Source organism: Arachis hypogaea, chromosome 11 (assembly GCF_003086295.3).
Source record: "Arachis hypogaea cultivar Tifrunner chromosome 11, arahy.Tifrunner.gnm2.J5K5, whole genome shotgun sequence".
In the NCBI taxonomy this organism is placed as follows: domain Eukaryota; kingdom Viridiplantae; phylum Streptophyta; class Magnoliopsida; order Fabales; family Fabaceae; genus Arachis; species Arachis hypogaea.
Window position 1 is genome coordinate 108505107 of NC_092046.1, and position 19926 is coordinate 108525032.

Genomic DNA, 19926 nt, shown 5'->3' on the forward strand with positions numbered 1-19926 from the left:
CGCCGCCACTGCCCCCTCCGCCGCCACCATCGCATCGCCGTGCACCACCACCGCGCCAGACGCCGCCGCAGCCACCTTCTTCCCTGTTCCACCCCTTCCGCTTACCAGGTTCCGCAACACGCAACCATTTTTTTTTCTTATCTGTTCGTCATTTTTCTGTATTTTTTAATTCCGTTTATGTTCATAATTAGGATAGTTAGACTTGCATGTTGTAGTGGATTTTTAGGTTGTTAGGTAGCTTAGGTTGTGGTTAGTGGATCTAGGTCTGTTTACTTGCACTGTTCTTACTTCTGTTTTATCCTATGTGCAAATCTGTTGCTGCTATAATCATGATTCATATGCTGCTTTCTTGTATGTTGCTGCTGTTTACATTGAGTTTTTATGTTTATTTTATATCTATGTACATGCAGCTTGATTTTTTTTTATTCATATGAACTGATTAAATTGCTTTTTATTTTCTGGGACAATCCAATTTTAGCCGGAATGCTGCCCAAATTTTTTTTATTTTTTGTTTTCATTCATGTTTTAGTTTGGCATTCCTGAATTCTGTTTTTGCTCTGCTTTACCCAAACCACTACATGAATGCTAGGGCAGACCTTCTTATTTTTCTTGATTTCCTAGTTCATAAACTGCTTGTTCAATTATGAGTACTTCCATGCTTACCTGTGAACCCTTGTTATATGGAATTTTTCTATGCCACTTACCTTCCTAACTCACTAATTTTAATTTACTAATTTCTTTTTCAAATCCTAACCATACTAACCCTTTTAATCTCTTTTCTGATTATTTTCACTTTCCTATAATTTTCTCACTATGGCATATTGATTTTTCTTTCCATTTAACATTCATTCACTCACTTTCTATTACTCATTTTCCTTATTTACTTTCTCTCTTAGCGCTTTGAGTTTCCTTTGTTTAAATTGCCTATTTGCTTTCCTGTTTTATCCATTTCCTGGTTTTCTGTTTTTCAGGATGTCTGCCTCACAGAGGAAAGGTAAAGGCAAGGCCACTGGCAAGTGCAAGAGAGGAGATTCCTACCAGTCCATCATTGCTCTAATGCACGATTCATCATGGCGGGAGAAGAACTTCATACCGCAGGAGAAAGCTAACCAGATGCTTCCTGCAAATGATCCTATAAAATTTGCAAACCGGTACTGTGAACTGAAGTACCCGGCTTTTGCAAACTCCAGAAATCTATACCTAGAACGTACCTTGAAGATTCCAGAAGCCCTCCAGCAGTACACTACTGAGCAAATCAAGCAAAGGGGCTGGTTCTTTCTGGAGAGACCACTGACAGAGGTCAATGCATCTTGGGTCAGGGAATTCTATTGCAACTACTACCTTACTACCCTTGATGCAGTGAACCTGAGGGGAAAGCAAATTCTGGTCACAGAGGAAGCCATAGAGACCATTCTCCAGCTCCCAGCCAAGTGCGATCAGCCAGATGGTTTTGCACAGGCTGAGGAGGACATGGGCCAGATGCAGTTTGACTGGGATGCTGTGAAGGCAAGAATAGCTCTCGACCCTGCTGTTCCTTGGGAGATGGGTCAGAACACCACTATGCCTAGAGGGATCAAGAGAGTGTACTTGAACGATGAGGCTCGGCTTTGGCATCAGATCTTGAGTAACTTTGTGATGCCGAGTACTCACGAGACGGAGATCCCGGCTACCATGATCACCCTCCTTTGGTGTGTGCTGGAGGGTAAGGACATTTATCTGCCTCGTTTTATCCGGCATTATATGGCCAGGGCCCACGTCCGAGGCACCCTCCCCTTTCCTTACCTGGTTACACGGCTAGGCCGTCAGGCTGATGTGCCTTGGGAGGATGCCGATGAGAGACCACCCGTAGCGGACTGCAGGAAGATCATCCCGCACAGCAGGAACTTCCTTGTTTTGGGCTATAGACCACCACCTGTCACTGCTACTGATGAGACAGCCCCTCCGTCTGCTGGACCCTCTTCATCCACAGCTGCCCCAGCTGCCCCTACTGCCACCACTGCACCTCCACCCGCCTCTGAGCCAGTCTATCGCCTCGTGCACCGTCTATTCCGCCAGCTTGATCAGATGGAGTGCCGTAACAGGCGCCGGTATGAGAGATTAGAGCGCCGCAGCAGGCGACACTATTCCCATCTGAAGCTAATGATCAGACAGGGCGCCGACATCCCCTCAGAGCCCGACACCCCTTCAGAGCCATCAGAGGATGAGCACGAGGAGGAGGATGAGCACGAGGAGGAGCCTCATTCCCAGGCGGAGACTCATCAGCAGGCAGCCACAAAGCAGGCTGCCCCGCATCAGGAGGTTATGCCCCAGATAGAGGCTGCAGATCCGGAGATCCCGCTCCAGTCTGTCCCACCTCCACAGTAGCCAGACCCCCAGCCCACCACCGCCACAGAGACCCCAGCTGCCATCCCTACCAGTGATGACACTCCTTCACACCAGGCTTGATTGAGCATCGAGGACGATGTTTCATTTTAAGTGTGGGGAGGTCGCCATCTCTGGCGTTTATTTTGGTGAACCACTACATACTTTTTCTTTTATTTTGGACATTCTTCTGTATTTTTCTTTTATTGTTATTTTCTGAGTACTTATACATTGCTACTTTTGTATTTTACTCTATTTTCTGCATTTTGCATCTTTAGTTCATATCTCAGCCATTTAGTTCATTTTAGTTATTTAGTTTAGTTTGCAATTCTGATTTATTAGTGGATTAATTTGTATAGTTTACCCTTTTTAGCATAAGATAGTATAGTTTAAATAGAAAAATATAAAAAGGAAGTAAACTAGGAACTTTAACAGAATCAAAATAACCCACACCTTATATATATAGCATTACATGTTAGTTGACAACATTTCATCAAGGAGGAACATTAAAACTTTAAAAAGCTACCCTAAATAATTTTTTCAAGAGAATAATGGGAATTTTTAACTAAACCTGCATACAATATATGAATGATATATGATGCTTGAGTTAGAGAACACACAGCCTGTGAGTCTTGAGCTTAAATTGTATGGTTGCATTCAAACCATAATTTCATTTCTGTGTGTCACATTTCTTTTTATTCTGATGTTCTTTACTTTGCTTTAATTTATATGTCCAATTATAGAATATAGAATAAGATACATACCAAGAGAATGATTGAGGCCATCATTTGATTTTAGCTCACTTACCCCAAATTAGCCTACCTTTTACATCACCCTTGTTAGCCCCCTCGAGCCTTTCAAAACCCCTTTATTCTATTTAGCCAAATTACTAGCCTTAAAAAGAAAAAAAAATAAAATCCCAAGTGAATCCTTGGTTAGCTTAAGATAGACGAATTATGAATAGAGTAAAATGTGGGAAGCCTTTTGGGAACATGGGTAATAGAAACAAAAAGGTAGAAAAGTAAAAGGGAATAAAATAAAATTTGGGAAGCATGCTCATGAGAAAATCTAAATGATTCAATTATCATGTGCATTAAAAAAAATTTTATTTTTTCAGCATCCAAATAAAAGGAGATACAAAAAAAAAAAGAAATTTCCCAATGAAAACAATGCACATGGAATAAAAATAAAAAGTAAAACATGAGCATGTAACAATAAGTGGGAAATTATGGGAAAATAGGTAAAGAAGTTTTATCTTGCTAAATATGTATGTTAGGTGAGATCTTAGTCTAATTAAGGATTCACTTATTAGCTTACTTGACCCTATACATAAATCCTTACCTTTACCTTGACCACATTACAACCTTAATTAAGACCTCATGACTTTTTGGTATGACTATGTTCTATAATTGTTGATTGGTTAGATGAGAAACAAAACTGTAGAAACTAAGAATAAAAAGAAAAATAGAGTGAATAAACCCAATAAACACTGAGTGACTAGAGAGTAAACACAAAATCCAGTGAGGGTTCAATAACTCATCAACATATATCTGTGCTCAAATTTTACTAATTGTTTTGCAAGTTTGTACAATGTTTTCTTTCCCATCTCATTTGCTAAAGTACTTTATTATTTAAGGGTTGGCTATATATATACACACAACTCCTTGAGAATGTGAATTAACTTAGCTACATGTAAGCTTTATATATGAGTGGATGAATTAGAATTGCATGACTCATTAGGTAGATGCATTTAGCATAGGTTGCATTTCATAACATTCCATCACTTTAACCTTAATTAGTTACCTTAGATTTAGCATGAGGACATGCTAGTGTTTAAGTGTGGGGAGGTTGATAAACCCATATTTCAGGAGTTCTTTTGTGCTTAATTAGAGTGATTTATTCAACTCTTCACCTACTTATTCACATTAATTGCATAGTTTTACTTTCCCTTCCTTATTATGTCATATAATGAAAAATATGTTTCCTAAGCTTTAAAAATTAATTATTTTAATTACCTTTATTTCCATTCGATGCTGTGATTAGTGTGTTGAGTAGTTTCAGATTTTCTAAGGCAGAACGACTTATAGGATGAAAAAGGAAACATGCTAGAATGAAAGGAAGAAGCAAAACAGAGCTTTAAAAAAACTGGTGTTCACGCGATCGCATGGATGACGCGATCGCGTGCCAAGCACGAATCAGCAGCGACGCGGCCGCATGACTGACGCGACCGCGTGGCAAGGAAAAGCTCCGAATGACGCGACCGCGTGACCCACGCGGACGCGTGACAGAGGCCACGCATCAGAAATTACAGAATACGTCCCCAGCAAATTCTGAAGCCCTTTTTGGCCTAGATCCAAGTACAGACAGCATAGACCAGAGGTTATAAAGTGTGGGAAGGCTTTCATTCAAAAGAGAGCTCACATATTTTCACCTTGCAATGATTTAGATTTAGTTGAGAGGGAGATCTTCTCTCTCTCTTTTAGGATTTAGGATTTCTTCTTGTTTTAAGAGTAACTCTGGATCCAGGTTTAATGTTCTTTTAGTTTTTACTTCTATTTATTTATTCCAACATTTGAATTGATTATTATAATTTGATCTAAGAATTCTTCCGTGTTACAGACAGTAATTTGAATTAATGATATTTGAGGTATTTTCAGTTCATGATTGTTCTCTTTGACTTAAGTTATCATTGCTTTCCATCTAAGGATATTTTTATTATTATTCCAGCAATTTTACTTTTTCTTTCCTTTTAGTTCTGGTTAAGAATTTAGTAACTCAACAGTTATTAAACTCAACATAATTAATAATCGTTATCTTACTAATTGAGCTGAACTTAAATAATCCCAACCTTCTCTTAGGAAATAATTAGGATTCAAAGGTCAACTTAATTAGTCCCTTGACTTTACTTTGCTCTGGTAAAGCTTGACCAAGTGGAGTTTAGATTCAACTTTCATTATTGTTGAGAGAGATAACTATGTTAGACCTCTAATTTCTCTACCTTGCTAAAAGTTGCTTTACAGTTATTATTTATCTTTAATTGCCATTTAATTCTATCGTCATTTAAATTGCTTGCTTCTCACCTTCTAAACCCTGATTACAGCCCTTATAACCAATAATAAGAACATACTTCCTTGCAGTTCCTTGAGAAGACGACCCAAAGTTCGAATACTCGGTTAACAATTTTTAAAGGGGTTTGTTACTTGTGACACCCAACACGTTTATACAAAGGGATTTTTGTCGGTTTAGAAACTATATCTACAACGCAACCGTTTCTATGAATTTCTTTACTGGTAGAAAACCCGACGTCAATTGTGTCTCCCTGGTTCTTGAAACTGGCTCGCACTTCCTCCTTGAACACCTTGTTGTCTTGAATCTCCTTGCCTATGCCTTCAAGTAGATTATCAATCCTTGAGAGTCTGTCATCAAATGATTGTAGATCGTAATTAGAGGTGGAAGGATGAGGTAAGTTATTTTGGTTTTGATGTGGATGTGGAGAGGTGTTGTTATTGGGGTGTTGATATGGTCTAGATGTGAAGTGTTGGTGGCTTGCATTGTTGGGATTTGGGCGTCTTTGATCAAGGCTTTGGTCTTGTTGATTTCCCCACCCAAAGTTTGGGTGATTCCTCCATCCAGGGTTGTAGGTCTTGGAGTATAGATCATGGTTTTGCCTAGGTGAATTCCCAATGTAGTTAGCTTGCTCCTTACTACCCTCTATTTCTTCATTCACTCCTTCTTGGTTTGTTGATGAAGTGGAGATTGCTGCTACTTGGTTCCTCTCCATCTTCTTGGTGAGGTCAGCCAGCTGCTGGGTAATGAGCTTGTTTTGGGCCAGCAGAGCATCTACATTGTTTAGCTCCATTACTCCTCTTGTGTTCCCTCTTTCGGAAGCATAGAAGTAGTCATTCTCTGCTACAGTTTCAATGACATCTATGGCCTCCTCAATGGTCTTCTTCTTGTTCAAAGATCCTCTGGATGAATGGTCTACGGCCTTCTTTGACTCATAAGAGAGCCCTTCATAGAAAATGTGCAGTTGCACCCATTCATTGAACATATCTGGTGGGCACCTCCTTGTTAGGTCTTTAAACCTCTCCCATGCTTCATATAGAGTCTCACCATTTTGTTGCCTGAAAGTTTGGACCTCAGCTCTTAGCCTATTGATTCGTTGAGGGGGTAAAATCTTGCTAAGAATTTGTTCACCACATCTTTCCAAGTTGTCAAGCTCTCCTTTGGGAAAGACTCCAGCCACTTAGCTGCCTTATCCTTGAGTGAGAATGGAAATAAGAGCAGTCTATAGGCGTCAGGATGAACACCATTAGACTTCACTGTGTCACATATTCTCAGGAAGGTGGTTAGATGTTGATTAGGGTCTTCTTGGACACTTCCTCCGAACGAACAGTTGTTCTGCACAAGGGTGATGAGCTGTGGTTTTAGTTCAAAATTGTTGGCATGGATGGTTGGCTTTTGAATGCTACTTCCACAGTTTCCTGGGTTTGGATTGATGTAAGAGCCTAAAACTCTTCTATCCTCCCCAGCATGATTTGCTCATCCTCCTCCGCCATGGTTGTGAGCTTCTTCCTCACGATGATTTTTCATGTTTTCTTCCATGTTTGGTTCAAAGTATTCCTCAAAGTGTTCCTCCTCTTCTTCAGCACCAGCTACACGTTTTTCTCTTGCCACCCTTCTTAGTCTAAGGAAGGTTCTCTCAGGTTCAGAATTAAAGGAAGTTGAAGCCCCGCTTCTTCTCCCTGTCATACAACCAACAAGTACAAGCAAAGAGAATAGGTGCAGAAAGTATATCTGTCAGAATTACTGTTAGTGTGAGTGATGCAATATATCAAACAGTTAGTGGGTTAGTAAAATGAATGGTATATAACAAAGAAAAAGTAGGGGGAAGGGAAAAAAAATTAACCAAAACAGAAAGTAAATGACTCAGACAGAAAATTAAATCAAACAAAAATAAATTGCTCAATCTAGTTATCCTCCAATTTAATCATTGTTGATGCACAATCAATCCCCGACAACGGCACCATAAACTTGATGCACGGAAAACTTGTCTCATAACAAATTTCCTTCGGCAAGTGTACCGAATTTGTCGTCAAGTAAAAACTCACAATAGAGTGAGGTCGAATCCCACAGGGATTGATTGATCAAGCAACTTTAATTAGAGGAATGTTCTAGTTGAGCGAATCCAGAATTTGAGTTGAGAATTGCAAAAAATAAAATGGCGGGAAGGTAAATGACAGAAAAAGTAAAATGCTAGAATTAAAGAACTGAAAATAAATAAATGAAAGTAAATTGCTGAATTGTAAATGGGAATGGGGTATTGCTCATAAATGTAAATGGTAGAAATTAAAGAGAATGGGTAAGATCAGAAATGGGGAGTTCATTGGGCTTAGGAGATGTTGCATTCTCCGGATCAATTTCATTTTCATCTCTTCCTCAATCAATGCACTCATTGATCTCCTTGGCAATCTTAAGTGATTGAATTACAATTTCTTGTAATTCAATCTCTCAAATCTTGATCAATAGCCAATTCCTTAGTCAATTGCTCATGAGAAGAGATGAAGTATGGTCATTGATTATACCACATGCATTTCCCAAATCAAGTGTTGAGAGGATTATAGTCACATATCCATCCAAACCCAATTTGGTCCAGCATGAGAAAGCATTTCTAGCATGATCTCTTCATTCCTCTTTCAAGGTTCAGAAGAGATCCAAGTATGAATAGCTTCTTTTCCAAGATAACTACCCAATTGGATGAAGATCGAAAGCTTTCAAGTAAAATCAAGAGAAAAGATAGAAGAAGAATAATGAAAACTAGTATTGATCCATCAAATTACAACAGAGCTCCCTAACCCAATGAAAGAAGTTTAGTTGTTCATAGCACTGGAAAATAAAAACAAAGATGGAGAATACATGATGAAACTAGAATTGCAGAGAAAGTAAATATAGAAAGTAATTCTATGCCCAGAGGCTCCCTATAATTTCCAACTCCCAATTTAATTCAAAGCTACTCCTATATATACTACTCTTCTGTTCTTCTAGTTGGCTCTTCAAGCCTTGGGTATGGGCCTTTGGATCTGGAGTTTGAAGCAGTTCTCTTCTTCATTGGGCTTGGCTTTACTTACAGAGAGAAAGTTTGAAGTGGGCAGAGACCATAGCTCAGGACGTTAGTGGTGTTAACGTTCAGTGAAAATATGGGTTCGAGAACATTAGTGACAATCACCTTTTCCACTAACGTTCCTCACCAAAGTAAGGGCCATGTTAACTTCAACGTTAGTGGCACAAACGTTGCCACTAACGTTGCCTCTTTTTCCTTCGCACACGTTATTGGGACTTGCCTTTCCCAATAACGTTGAGAAGTCTCCCCCTTCTCTATGTTAGAGTCCACGTTAACTTAGTTAACGTGGCACTTTTAACGTAGGCTTGCCAACCTTCAAGAATGTTAGTGACACTTACCATTGTCACTAACGTTCCAATGTGCCCCTATTTCTCACGTTAGAGTCCACGTTAACTAGGTTAACGTGGCTTCTAACGTGGCCATGCTAACGTTAGTGACGAAGTTGAGTGTCACTAACGTTGGCTCATCATTCCCTTATCCACGTTAGCTTCCACGTTAACTAAGTTAACGTGGGAGTTAACGTGGCTCATAGTGGCTTATGTGGGCTAATTCCAACGTTAGTGACAATGTTGGGTGTCACTAACGTTGGCGATCACCTCCCTTCTTCACGTTAACTTCCACGTTAACTAAGTTAACGTGCGAGTTAACGTGGCTTATTGGGGCTTGTGTGGGTTCCTTCCAACGTTAGTGACACTGTTTGGTGTCACTAACGTTGTCGACCACTTTGTCTCCTCACGTTAGCTTCCACGTTAACTAGGTTAACGTGGAAGTTAACGTGGCTTATTGTGACTTGGCCAACGTTAATGACAAAGTTGAATGTCACTAACGTTGGCTTCCCCTTTAATTCTTAACGTTAGAGGCCACGTTAACTAAGTTAACGTGGCAACTAACGTGGCCACTTATGAGCTTGGTCCAACGTTAGTGATAATGTTAAGTGTCACTAACGTTGGCTCCATTTCCTTTCTTCCACGTTAGAGTTCACGTTAACTTAGTTAACATGACTCTTAACGTGGGCAATGATGGCTTAGAGAGCGTTATTGGCAATTACTTTTCTCATTAACTTTGCAAGTTACTCCCATTCCACGTTAGTGTTAATGTTAGTGTAACTAACGTAGCCATTAATGTGGTTCTTCTTTCCTTCCTTTGTCCTGAAATCAAGCAATAAAGTGCATCAAAGTTCTAGTCCAAGTCATGGGAAATGCAACATCCAATTTGTCCTTAAATTCATGCAAAATCCTTATGAAATCATGTAAAGTGCACAATGTATGCTTGAATCAAGATGTAAGTGAATATCTACCCAAAACTAGCTTATTTCCTAAGAAAATGCATGAAACTACCCTAAAAACAGTAAAGAAAAGGTCAGTGAAAATGGCCAAAATGCCCTGGCATTAGAGAGGATTAAAATAAGCAAATATAAGGCCAAAGAAACATGTTTTCAATCAAAGCACAGAATTAGGAAGGAAAATGTAGAACCATGCAAATTGTATGAATAAGTGTGAGAATAATGGATAAAATCCACTACATTAAGCACATGATAAACCCTAAAAATGGGGTTTATCAGTGGGCATACAGAACAGCTTTCAAAACCCCTATTGGAACTTTACCATATCAGTTAGTATATGGGAAGTCCTATCATTTGCCAGTGGAACTAGAACACAAGGCCTATTAGGCCACTAGATTCCTCAACCTTGATGCTAAAGCAGCAGGAGAAAAATGGCTGCTCCAGCTAAATGAGTTGGATGAATTCCGCTTAGATGCATTTGAGAATGCAAAGATCTATAAAAAAAAGGCAAAGAGGTGGCATGATAGAAAGATAGCTTTCAGAGTCTTTGAATCGGGGTAGAAAGTTTTGCTCTTCAATTCAAGGCTCAGATTATTCCTTGGGAAACTCAAATCCTGCTGGAAGGGACCGTATGTGATTACAAGGATATCACCTTACGGACACATAGAACTTCAAGGAAAAGATACTGAAAACAGGTTCACTGTCAATGGACAGAGGGTCAAACATTACCTTGAAGGAGATATAGAGCCAGGAAGCTCAACACTGTTACTAAATTAAGTACAGTGAAGTCCAGCTAAAGACATTAAAGAAGCGCTTGTTGGAAGGCAACCCAACCTTACTCAACCATATTTATTTTCTTTCATTTTGTTTTTCCTTTTCAGTTGTTAGAGTCATGATCATGCGCATCAGTCAAGAGACAGAATTCACAACAGTGAAAACAGAACACTCCGGAAAGAGTGTCAAAGTTGAACGCCAGTGAGAAAGTCCTCACTCGGCGTTCAATGCCCCAAAAGGGGAGCATTGCTAGCGTTGCACCCCAGCCAGGGAGCAGCTCCTGGGCGTTCAAACGCCAATGTTGAGAAGCAGAGAATCTGGAATTCCCTAGCCTCTCAGGACCAAGAGGTCCCACAGATGCCCCACCTACCCTACCTTCTTCCTCTCCATTGATCATATTTTCTCGAGGGCGAGCAAAACTCTTAAGTTTGGTGTTGCAAAAGCTCTGCTTTTTTACTTCTACCACTCTTAAGTATAGAAGAAGAGGATGGAGTAAACTAGAGAGCAAGCACAAGAGCCTATGCAGCTGCTCAACAAAAATAATGGAGTGACATAGAAGAGATCAAGCACTACATGGGATCCTCAAGGAAGAGCACTGGCCACCATCATTCAGGTGGATTCGTTCTCTTTTACTCCTTTCCTGTTATTTTTCTATTTTCTGTCTATTTTATTTTCTGTTTTCTTGTCCTAGTTGCATGATCATTTGCATTGATGTCTTAAAGATGTAAAATATTCCACATATCTCTCTCCTTGCTTAAATAAATATTTTTATTTGAAAAGAATTGAGAGATGCATGAATTTCAAGTTTAAAATAAGATTAGTTTAATTAGTTTGATGTGGTGTCATTTGCTTTTGTTTTCTGAATGTATGATTAAACAATGCATGTTTGAAGTTAAAATTTATGAATGTTGGCTCTTGAAAGAATAAGAAAAAAGGAAAAATATTATTGATAATCTGAAAAATCTGAAAAATTGATTCTTGAAGCACGAAAAAGCAGCAAAAAGAAAAAAAAGCATGTTACAAAAGAAAAAAAATTATATGCATGCAAAAGAAAAAGAAAAATGGCAAAAAAGAAAAAAAATTAAAAAGTAAAAAAATCCATTACTGCCCAAAAATAAAGGAAAAGGAGGACAGATTGAAAAAGCCAATGACCCTTTAAACTAAAAGGCAAGGGTAAAAGGACCCAACACTTTGAGCATCAGTGGTTAGGAGGGCCCAAAGGAATAAAATCCTGGCCTAAGCGGCTAAACCAAGCTGTCCCTAACCATGTGCTTGTGGCGTGAAGGTGTCAAGTGAAAAGCTTGAGACTAAGCAGTTAAAGTCGTGGTCCAAAGCAAAAAGAGTGTGCTTAAGAACTCTGGACACCTCTATTTGGGGACTCTAGAAAAACTGAGTCACAATCTGAAAAGGTTCACCCAGGTAAAGTGTGTGTGGCAAGAATGTATCCAGTGGTAATACTGGAAAACAGAGTGCTTAGGGTCACGGCCAAGACTCTGAAAGCTGTGTTCAAGAATCAAAATAAGGTTAACTATTCAAGACTCTGAAAGCTGTGTTCAAGATGCCAACATCTCAGAGTTTCAATGGATAGTGAGATGCCAAAACTATTCAGAAGCAAAAAGCTACTAAGTCCTGCTCATCTGTTTGTAACTAAGCTTCATTTGAAACTTAGAAATTTATTGTATCTTAATTTTCTTTTCCATCCTACTGTGTTTTTAGTTGCTTGGGGATAAGCAATGATTTAAGCTTGATGTTGTGATGAGCAGATATTTTATACGCTTTTTGACATCATTTTCATATAGTTTTTAGTAGTTTTTGTTTAGTTTTTATTCAGTTTTTATTCACATTTTTGGATTCTACTATGAGTTTTTGTGTTCTTGGACAATTTCAGGTATTTTCTGGATGAAATTGAGGAGCTGGAGCAGAAGTCTGATTCAGAGACAGAGAAAGCACTATAGATACTGTCTAGATCTGACCTGCCTGCATTCAAAAGAGCTTATCTGGAGCTACAAATATCCAAATGGAGCACTCTTAATGGCTATGAAAAGCTAACTTCCAGAGCTTTCCATAAATATATAATAGTTTATACTTTTCTTCAAATTAGAAGCCCAAAATTAGCGTCCAACGCCAGCTTTATGCCCCCTTCCAGGCGTCCAGCGCCCAAAGAGCAGAGCCCAGCATCCAAAGACCTAGAAAGGACCCCCTAGCTGGAGTTCCACACCCAAGAAACCTCATAGCACATGGATCTCATCAAAGCTCAGCCCAAACACTCACCATGTGGGCCTCAGAAATGGCTTTTAGCACTAAATAGACTGTTTTACCCTTACTAGTCATTAGTTTAGTATTTAATGGATTTAATTCATGTAACACGCATACTTATGATACACCATTCAGCCCTATTTTCGTTTTTACCATTGTATTTTACTTTCAGTATTAGTTTCTAAACCTCCTAGGTTGAGGGGAGGAGCCCTGCTGAGTCCTATGAATTCATAAAAGTATTACTGTTTCTCTTAGATCCGTGTTTGATTAATTCTAAGATGTGTATTCGTTCTTCATCGCTATGAATGCGTTGAACTGGCATAAGGTTATCACATTTTACATGGGTTCAGAGTGCGTCTTTCATCGGACAATGATGAACCACCAGCTTGAATACATGTCTTTCAGACGACTAATCCATGACTTTGTTGGAGACATCTCGAGACATCAGTTCAACCGATTTAACGGGGAGATTAGGGTCTCTGTGGTAGAGGCTAGAACCTAACGTGCTTCACCCTAAAGTAGAGATGGATCCGCACTAATTCTGGGGTTCAGATTCAGAGAAGTATTGGCAGCTGCTCAAACCAGTGTCAATCACACACAGCCTGCCATTGAAGAAATCACTCACAAGCAAAAAGAGCAGTAATACCGGAGTTAACTCAGAAAGACAAAGCAACTCCAATCCTCAACGCTATCTTTAATTATAACCATTATACTTATTTCTATTCCAATACTCCTTTAATGCAAATTTGACAACTCTTCCAACAACCTTCTAATCTGCCTGACTAAGACATGCAAGATAACCATAGCTTGCTTCAAACCACAATCCTCGTGGGATCGACCCTGACTCGCTCAGGTATTACTTGGACGACTGATGACATGTCATCATGTCATGTTTTTCTATGCTTTTTTATACAAGAAATTGATGATTAGTGCTTAATTGTTGAGTGTTTTTATGCTTAAATAGTATATTTCTTTGACCTTTTGATTTTATAAATTTTGTAGGAAATAAGTAGAAAAAGAAGCAAAAAAAGCACAAATTAAGCTCAAAAGGAGAAAAGAGAAATTGGGACATGCTTTGAAGATTGAGCACACTTTGGAACCTTTTGCCACGCTTTTAAAAGCGTGGCTTATGACCATGAAGCCTTGGCATTAGTAACATAATACATATGCATTAATGTCTTATGCATGCATTATCATGAATTAATAATTAAAGCATGCATGCATGAAACTTTCATTATTAATGCCAAATGGGCAATGAATGAACGCTACGTTAATTAAGTAATGCATTGGCATTACTAATTAATGTAATAAAGCCAATGAAAGCATGCATGCAATATTATTAATGCCATCAATTCATTAATATGCAAGCTAAAGCGTTAATAATATGCATGCAATGAGCCATTTAATTTGCTATGGAAGCAAGCGTTCATTAAGCAAGAGAGCACTACGTTAAAGCATGGAAACGTTAATTGAAAGGGAAGCTTGGAAAGTGAGCGCCACGCTCACTAAGTGAGCATTTTTGGGAATTTCAGCTTGGGAGGCAAGCCTTGTGCCATCCGTACATACTAGGAGCGCTCAATATTGTAACTCGGCGCTCACTAAGGAAGTGCTAGTGAAGAATGAGTGCACGAGAGATGCACGCTGAGGGAGTGAATGCTGCGCTCATTGTTTCAACTGAGCGTTCCCCTAGGAGCAACCAAACACCCAAGACCTATTTCATTGAAGTCCCAAAGCAAGCAAAGCCCATTGACATGACTCAAAGGCACAAGAAAAAGTTAGATTAGGAATTTCATTTAAATTGTAATTTGTTTTCAATTTCATTTCATTTTTTCATTTTGTAAAGCCTATATAAAGGCATCAGATTCCTTCCATTAAGTAGATCGGGGAGGTTGGCTCTAATAGAGAGCAGTAGGAGTAGGAGTAGTGTAGAAGGATCTGGTAGAGAGCTTAGCTTTCTTTTCCTTTTCTGCAATTTTACATTTCTGTTATAATTAAATTCAATTTGGCTTATGAAATTTTAGTTTCTGATAATTCTCTTCTGCAATTTTACAACTCAATTTACATTAAGCTTGATTTTAATCTTCTGTTCCCATTGTCTTCTGTTCCCATTGCTTCCAATTTACTTTCATGCAATTTAAATCTTCTGCAATTGTTCTGAGTTCTAATTTACTATCTTTTTTAATTTCCCAGCACCCAATTCCCTTTATATTTGATGCAATTTACATTTCTTGCTCTTTAAGATTCTATCAGATTTACTTTCTGCCCTTTAAATTTCTTGTCATTTACATTTTGCTGTTTAAATTCTCAATCAATTCATCACTGTCTGCTTGACTAAACTGATCACTCACTAAAGTTGCTTGACCTATCAATCCCTGTGGGATCAACCTCACTCTTGTGAGTTATTACTACTTGATGCGACCCGGTATACTTGCCGGTGAGTTTGAGTGGGATCATTTTTCCCTCATCAAGTTTTTGGCACCGTTGCCGGGGATTGATATAGATCGACAATGATTAAGTGGGTGAGAAGTCTAGATTAAGCATTTTCTTTGTTTTTGCCCTTTTAATTTTCTGTTTTCTGCTGAAACCAAGGTGTTTGTGTTTTTGCCTCACTAAGCAAATCTCATCTGAGACATGAATTTCGATTTTCATTGGTGATGTGTTTTACAAAGTTCAAATGGAGTTCAACTCATCTTGTGATCAAACAAATTTTATGGGATATTACCCACCATCACACATTGACTATTCTAATGGTGGCTGAGAATATCACTAAGAAATCACAAATTCTGAGTACTCCAATCAATGGAGATATGCTTCAGAACCACAAGATGAGCAAGACAATTTCATGGGATATTACCCACCATCACAATATTATTCAAGTTATTATCCTAATAATGGATGGGAATATCACCAAGAAATGATAGATGATGAAGCAATTCACATGAGATATGATCCAGAACCACAAAATGATTTACGTCATTACTCTCATGGTGTCTGGACATGTCAACAAGAGTGTGAACAATTAGTTGAAAGGGGACACTTCCCAGAGACAATATGATCCAGATTTTGATGAGTCTAACAACTACTCATATTGTGGCTGGGAAAGTCAAAATAAAAAAGATCTTAGTGATCCATACTGTGTTCATCAAGAGACATCTTCACTGGAGTGTACTTTCAATAAATTCATGCAAGATTGTCCCCCAATGCAACAAGATGATCCATACTGTGATGAATTCTACAATTCTTCAAGTTGTGATTGGGAGGATCAAAATCAGAGAGAACTCAATGTGTCATACTCCATTAATCAAGAGCCATCATCACTTGAGCAAACCTTCAATTCATTCATGCAAAATTGTCCAACCTCACCTCCTAGTTCTTCATTTGAAAATTCTTCATCATTTGATTATGCCTCAACACAAAGTTTCCTCCAAGATCCATATGACTCATTTCACCAACCACAAAATCCATTCCACTACACAGAAAATTCATCTCAACAGTCACAAAACTCATTTCACAACTCATAAGATTCATTCCGTACCACTCAAAATAACCTCACCACAACACATCCATATCTATAAAATTTCTCTCAACCTTCATCTTTTGAGCTAGTAGCTGAGGATCCCCTTCAAAAATCTAGAGAATTATTGGAAAGGCAAGAACAATCCTGGAGAGAACAAGAAATCCTTCTTCAAAAGATGGATGAGCACTTGGAGAAAATAAGGAAACACTCAGAGCTGCTAAGCAAGAAAGATGAAGACCAATTGGTGGATGTAAAGGAGGAAGTAGAAGAGCAAGATGAAGAAGTCTCTGTGTCAAGTGAATTTTCAGTGAAGAAGGAATAGGTGGTGGAAGTATTTGAACCTAAACCTGCATATCCACCGAAGCCACTTGAGATGACAATGGAATATGAAAACTCACAACCCCCACAAATTTTCCTGAACCAAAAAGTCTCAACAATTGAATCTGTGATTGAAAGATATGAAGAGGAGATGAAGAAATCTTGGGAAGATCAACAAACCTCCTCCATAAAAGTGCTATTAAGTCAAATGTTGAGTACAAAGGTAGAAGTGGAGGAACAAGAAAGTGAGGAAGACAATGAAGGAAGTCCAAACTCAAGTGAAGCAAAAAGTTGCATAGAAGAAGGGCTCATTGAACCACCAATTCAAAAGGCTTTTGATGAAGATAATGCTCCAACCATAACACAACCACTAAGTATTGATATCCAAGAAGTGAAGGCACTTAACAAGAGCACCGATCCTACCCCTGATCCAGCAAGCAAGCTCAATCAAGCCATTAATAAAAGGAAGCTTGCTGAGGAGAGACCAAGATAGGGGACAATAGCTGAATCTTCTCCCCCCTTGAGGTCATTCCTCTTAACAAACTAAAGTGAAGAACAACATGTCAAGCTAATGACACTAAAAGAGCACTTGTTGGGAGGCAACCCAACCTTAGGTAACATTTCATTCCTTTGCTTTGTTTAAATTTCAATAAATTGGCATATGATTACATTCTAAGTTTGGTGTTGCCCTGCAACAATTTATTTTCAATCTTTCTGGATGATTGCATCAAATCAAAAATGAAAGTGTCATACTGAGATTCTAAGTTTGGTGTGCCACTTATTTTCTATGGAATTCATTCAACAACACCACTTGTCTGCATAACCATAATGCCTCTGTAGTTTTTTCTTTCTTTTGGTTTGACTTTTTTTATTTTTCTCTTTGCTTTAGTCATTTCTTTGTTTTTAATGCTTTCTTTAACTTTGCTCCCTAACTGTTTTTGTTAAATACCTTACCAAGAAATCCTTATTCATGACAGATTCTTCCCTTGGTAATTGTATTTAACATATAACAGTTGCCTTTGTTTTAGTTAAAAATAAATTGACATATGGTTGCATTCTAAGTTTAGTGTTGCTATGCAACAAAATTTACTTCCAATCTTTCTAGATACTTGCATCAATTCCAAGTGAAAGTGTCACACTAAGTTTGGTGTGCCACTCATTCTTTATGCAATGTATCATGCACACCCTCTTATTTTTACAATCACAATGTCTCTGTTTCTTTGTGCCTTCATGGTTATTTTTAATTTTGCTTGTTTAAACACATGTGCTACTGACATTTCATTGTGTAAGACACTCATGATCCATCTTAGCCCTATCACCATTGTTCTAATTATTGCTTGAGGATGAGCAAGCATTCTGAGTTTGGTATGGGAAGGGGGAAGAATAGGAGGAAAAGGACAACAGCAGAGAAGATGAATTACAAGGTGGTAAAGCTCCTTTTCCTCTCATTTGTTTCCAACACTTTAAATTGCATCATTATCTTCTATCTTCTCTATAGGAATGTGTGGTATGAATAAGCATAGCTTGAATTTTGATTTGTAACATCTTGCTGTGACATTATGACTACCAAATTGAATTCTGTGAGTTCAAAAGCAATAAAGTATCATGATCATAAACAAACAAGGAATTAAAGAAGAACTTAGCTTGTGCATACAAGTATTGGAAGGCTAGTATGGTTAATTGTTGCTCAATTGCATTAGATTTTATTTAATTGAAGTTTTCATCTAGGGTATTTTATGAAATTTTTGAAATCATGAAAACCTTGAAGAAGCAATTACAATTAAGGCAAGAAAAGAAAAAGGGAAAGAATGAGAAAGCTGAAGGCTCTGAGTACTAATGACAATTAAGTTGTTAAGTACTTGTGGTGTTTATGTATCAGGCAAAAAGCTTGAAAAAAAACACTTAGAGTCAAGGCTAGGCTCAAGTACAAAAGCACTCCCTCAAAGCTCAAGGCTCTGAACATCAATGATTAGAGAGAGTAAAGAAAAGAAATAAATGAGCTTAATGAAGTCCTCTGATTAAATGCTTGTGGTGCTTATGTATCAAGTGGTAAAACTTGAAAACAAAGCATTTAGAGTCGTAGCTTTATTATCAACTCATGAGGCAAAGCACCCAAAAGGAGAAGCTAATAAGACAATGTAAAGCTTGTTTCAAGGAAGAAATATAAGGAAAAGATTTCATAAAATGAGCTAGATAGAAGCATCAATAATTTAAATTTCTTTTGTGATTGTAGCATGCATAGAAAACTCGCCAACCATGAACATTAACTTGCTATTCTTCCCACCTTGGTTTGTCAAAATTTACTGCATTATTCTTTTCTTGCTTGGGGACAAGCAATGTTTAAGTTTGGTATTGTGATGACATGTCATCATGTCATGTTTTTCTATGCTTTTTCATACAAGAAATTGATGATTAGTGCTTAATTGTTGAGTGTTTTTATGCTTAAATAGTATAATTCTTTGATCTTTTGATTTTATAAATTTTGTAGGAAATAAGTAGAAAAAGAAGCAAAAAAATAACAAATTAAGCTCAAAAGGAGAAAAGAGAAATTGGGACACGCTTTGAAGATTGAGCACGCTTTGGAACCTTAGGCCACGCTTTTAAAAGCGTGGCCCATGACCATGAAGCCTTGGCATTAGTAACATAATACATATGCATTAATGTCTTATGCATGCATTATCATGAATTAATAATTAAAGCATGCATGCATGAAACTTTCATTATTAATGCCAAATGGGCAATGAATGAATGCTACGTTAATTAAGTAATGCATTGGCATTACTAATTAATGTAATAAAGCCAATGAAAGCATGCATGCAATATTATTAAAGCCATCAATTCATTAATATGCAAGCTAAAGCATTAATAATATGCATGCAATGAGCCATTTAATTTGCTAAGGAAGCAAGTGTTCATTAAGCAAGAGAGCGCTACGTTAAAGCATGGAAACGTTAAAGGGAAGCTTGGAAAGTGAGCGCCACGCTCACTAAGTGAGCATTTTCGGGAATTTCAGCTTGGGAGGCAAGCCTTGTACCATCCGTACATACTAGGAGCGCTCAATATTGTAACTCGGCACTCACTAAGGAATCACTAGTGAAGAATGAGTGCACGAGAGATGCACGCTGAGGGAGTGAACGTTGCGCTCATTGTTTCAACTGAGCGTTCCCCTGGGAGCAACCAAACACCCAAGACCCATTTCATTGAAGCCCTAAAGCAAGAAAGCCCATTGACATGACTCAAAGGCACAAGAAAAAGTTAGATTAGGAATTTCATTTAAATTGTAATTTGTTTTCAATT

The 19926-nt window shown here is 38.2% G+C and overlaps 1 non-coding gene across 1 annotated transcript; it reads left to right on the plus strand.

The window, feature by feature from the left end:
- Nucleotides 1-6407: 6407 nt before the first annotated feature.
- Nucleotides 6408-6514, plus strand: LOC112724382 (small nucleolar RNA R71). The gene has a single exon (XR_003163547.1). It is a non-coding gene; the product is annotated as a small nucleolar RNA R71 (small nucleolar RNA).
- The last annotated feature ends 13412 nt before the right edge of the window (nt 6515-19926 follow it).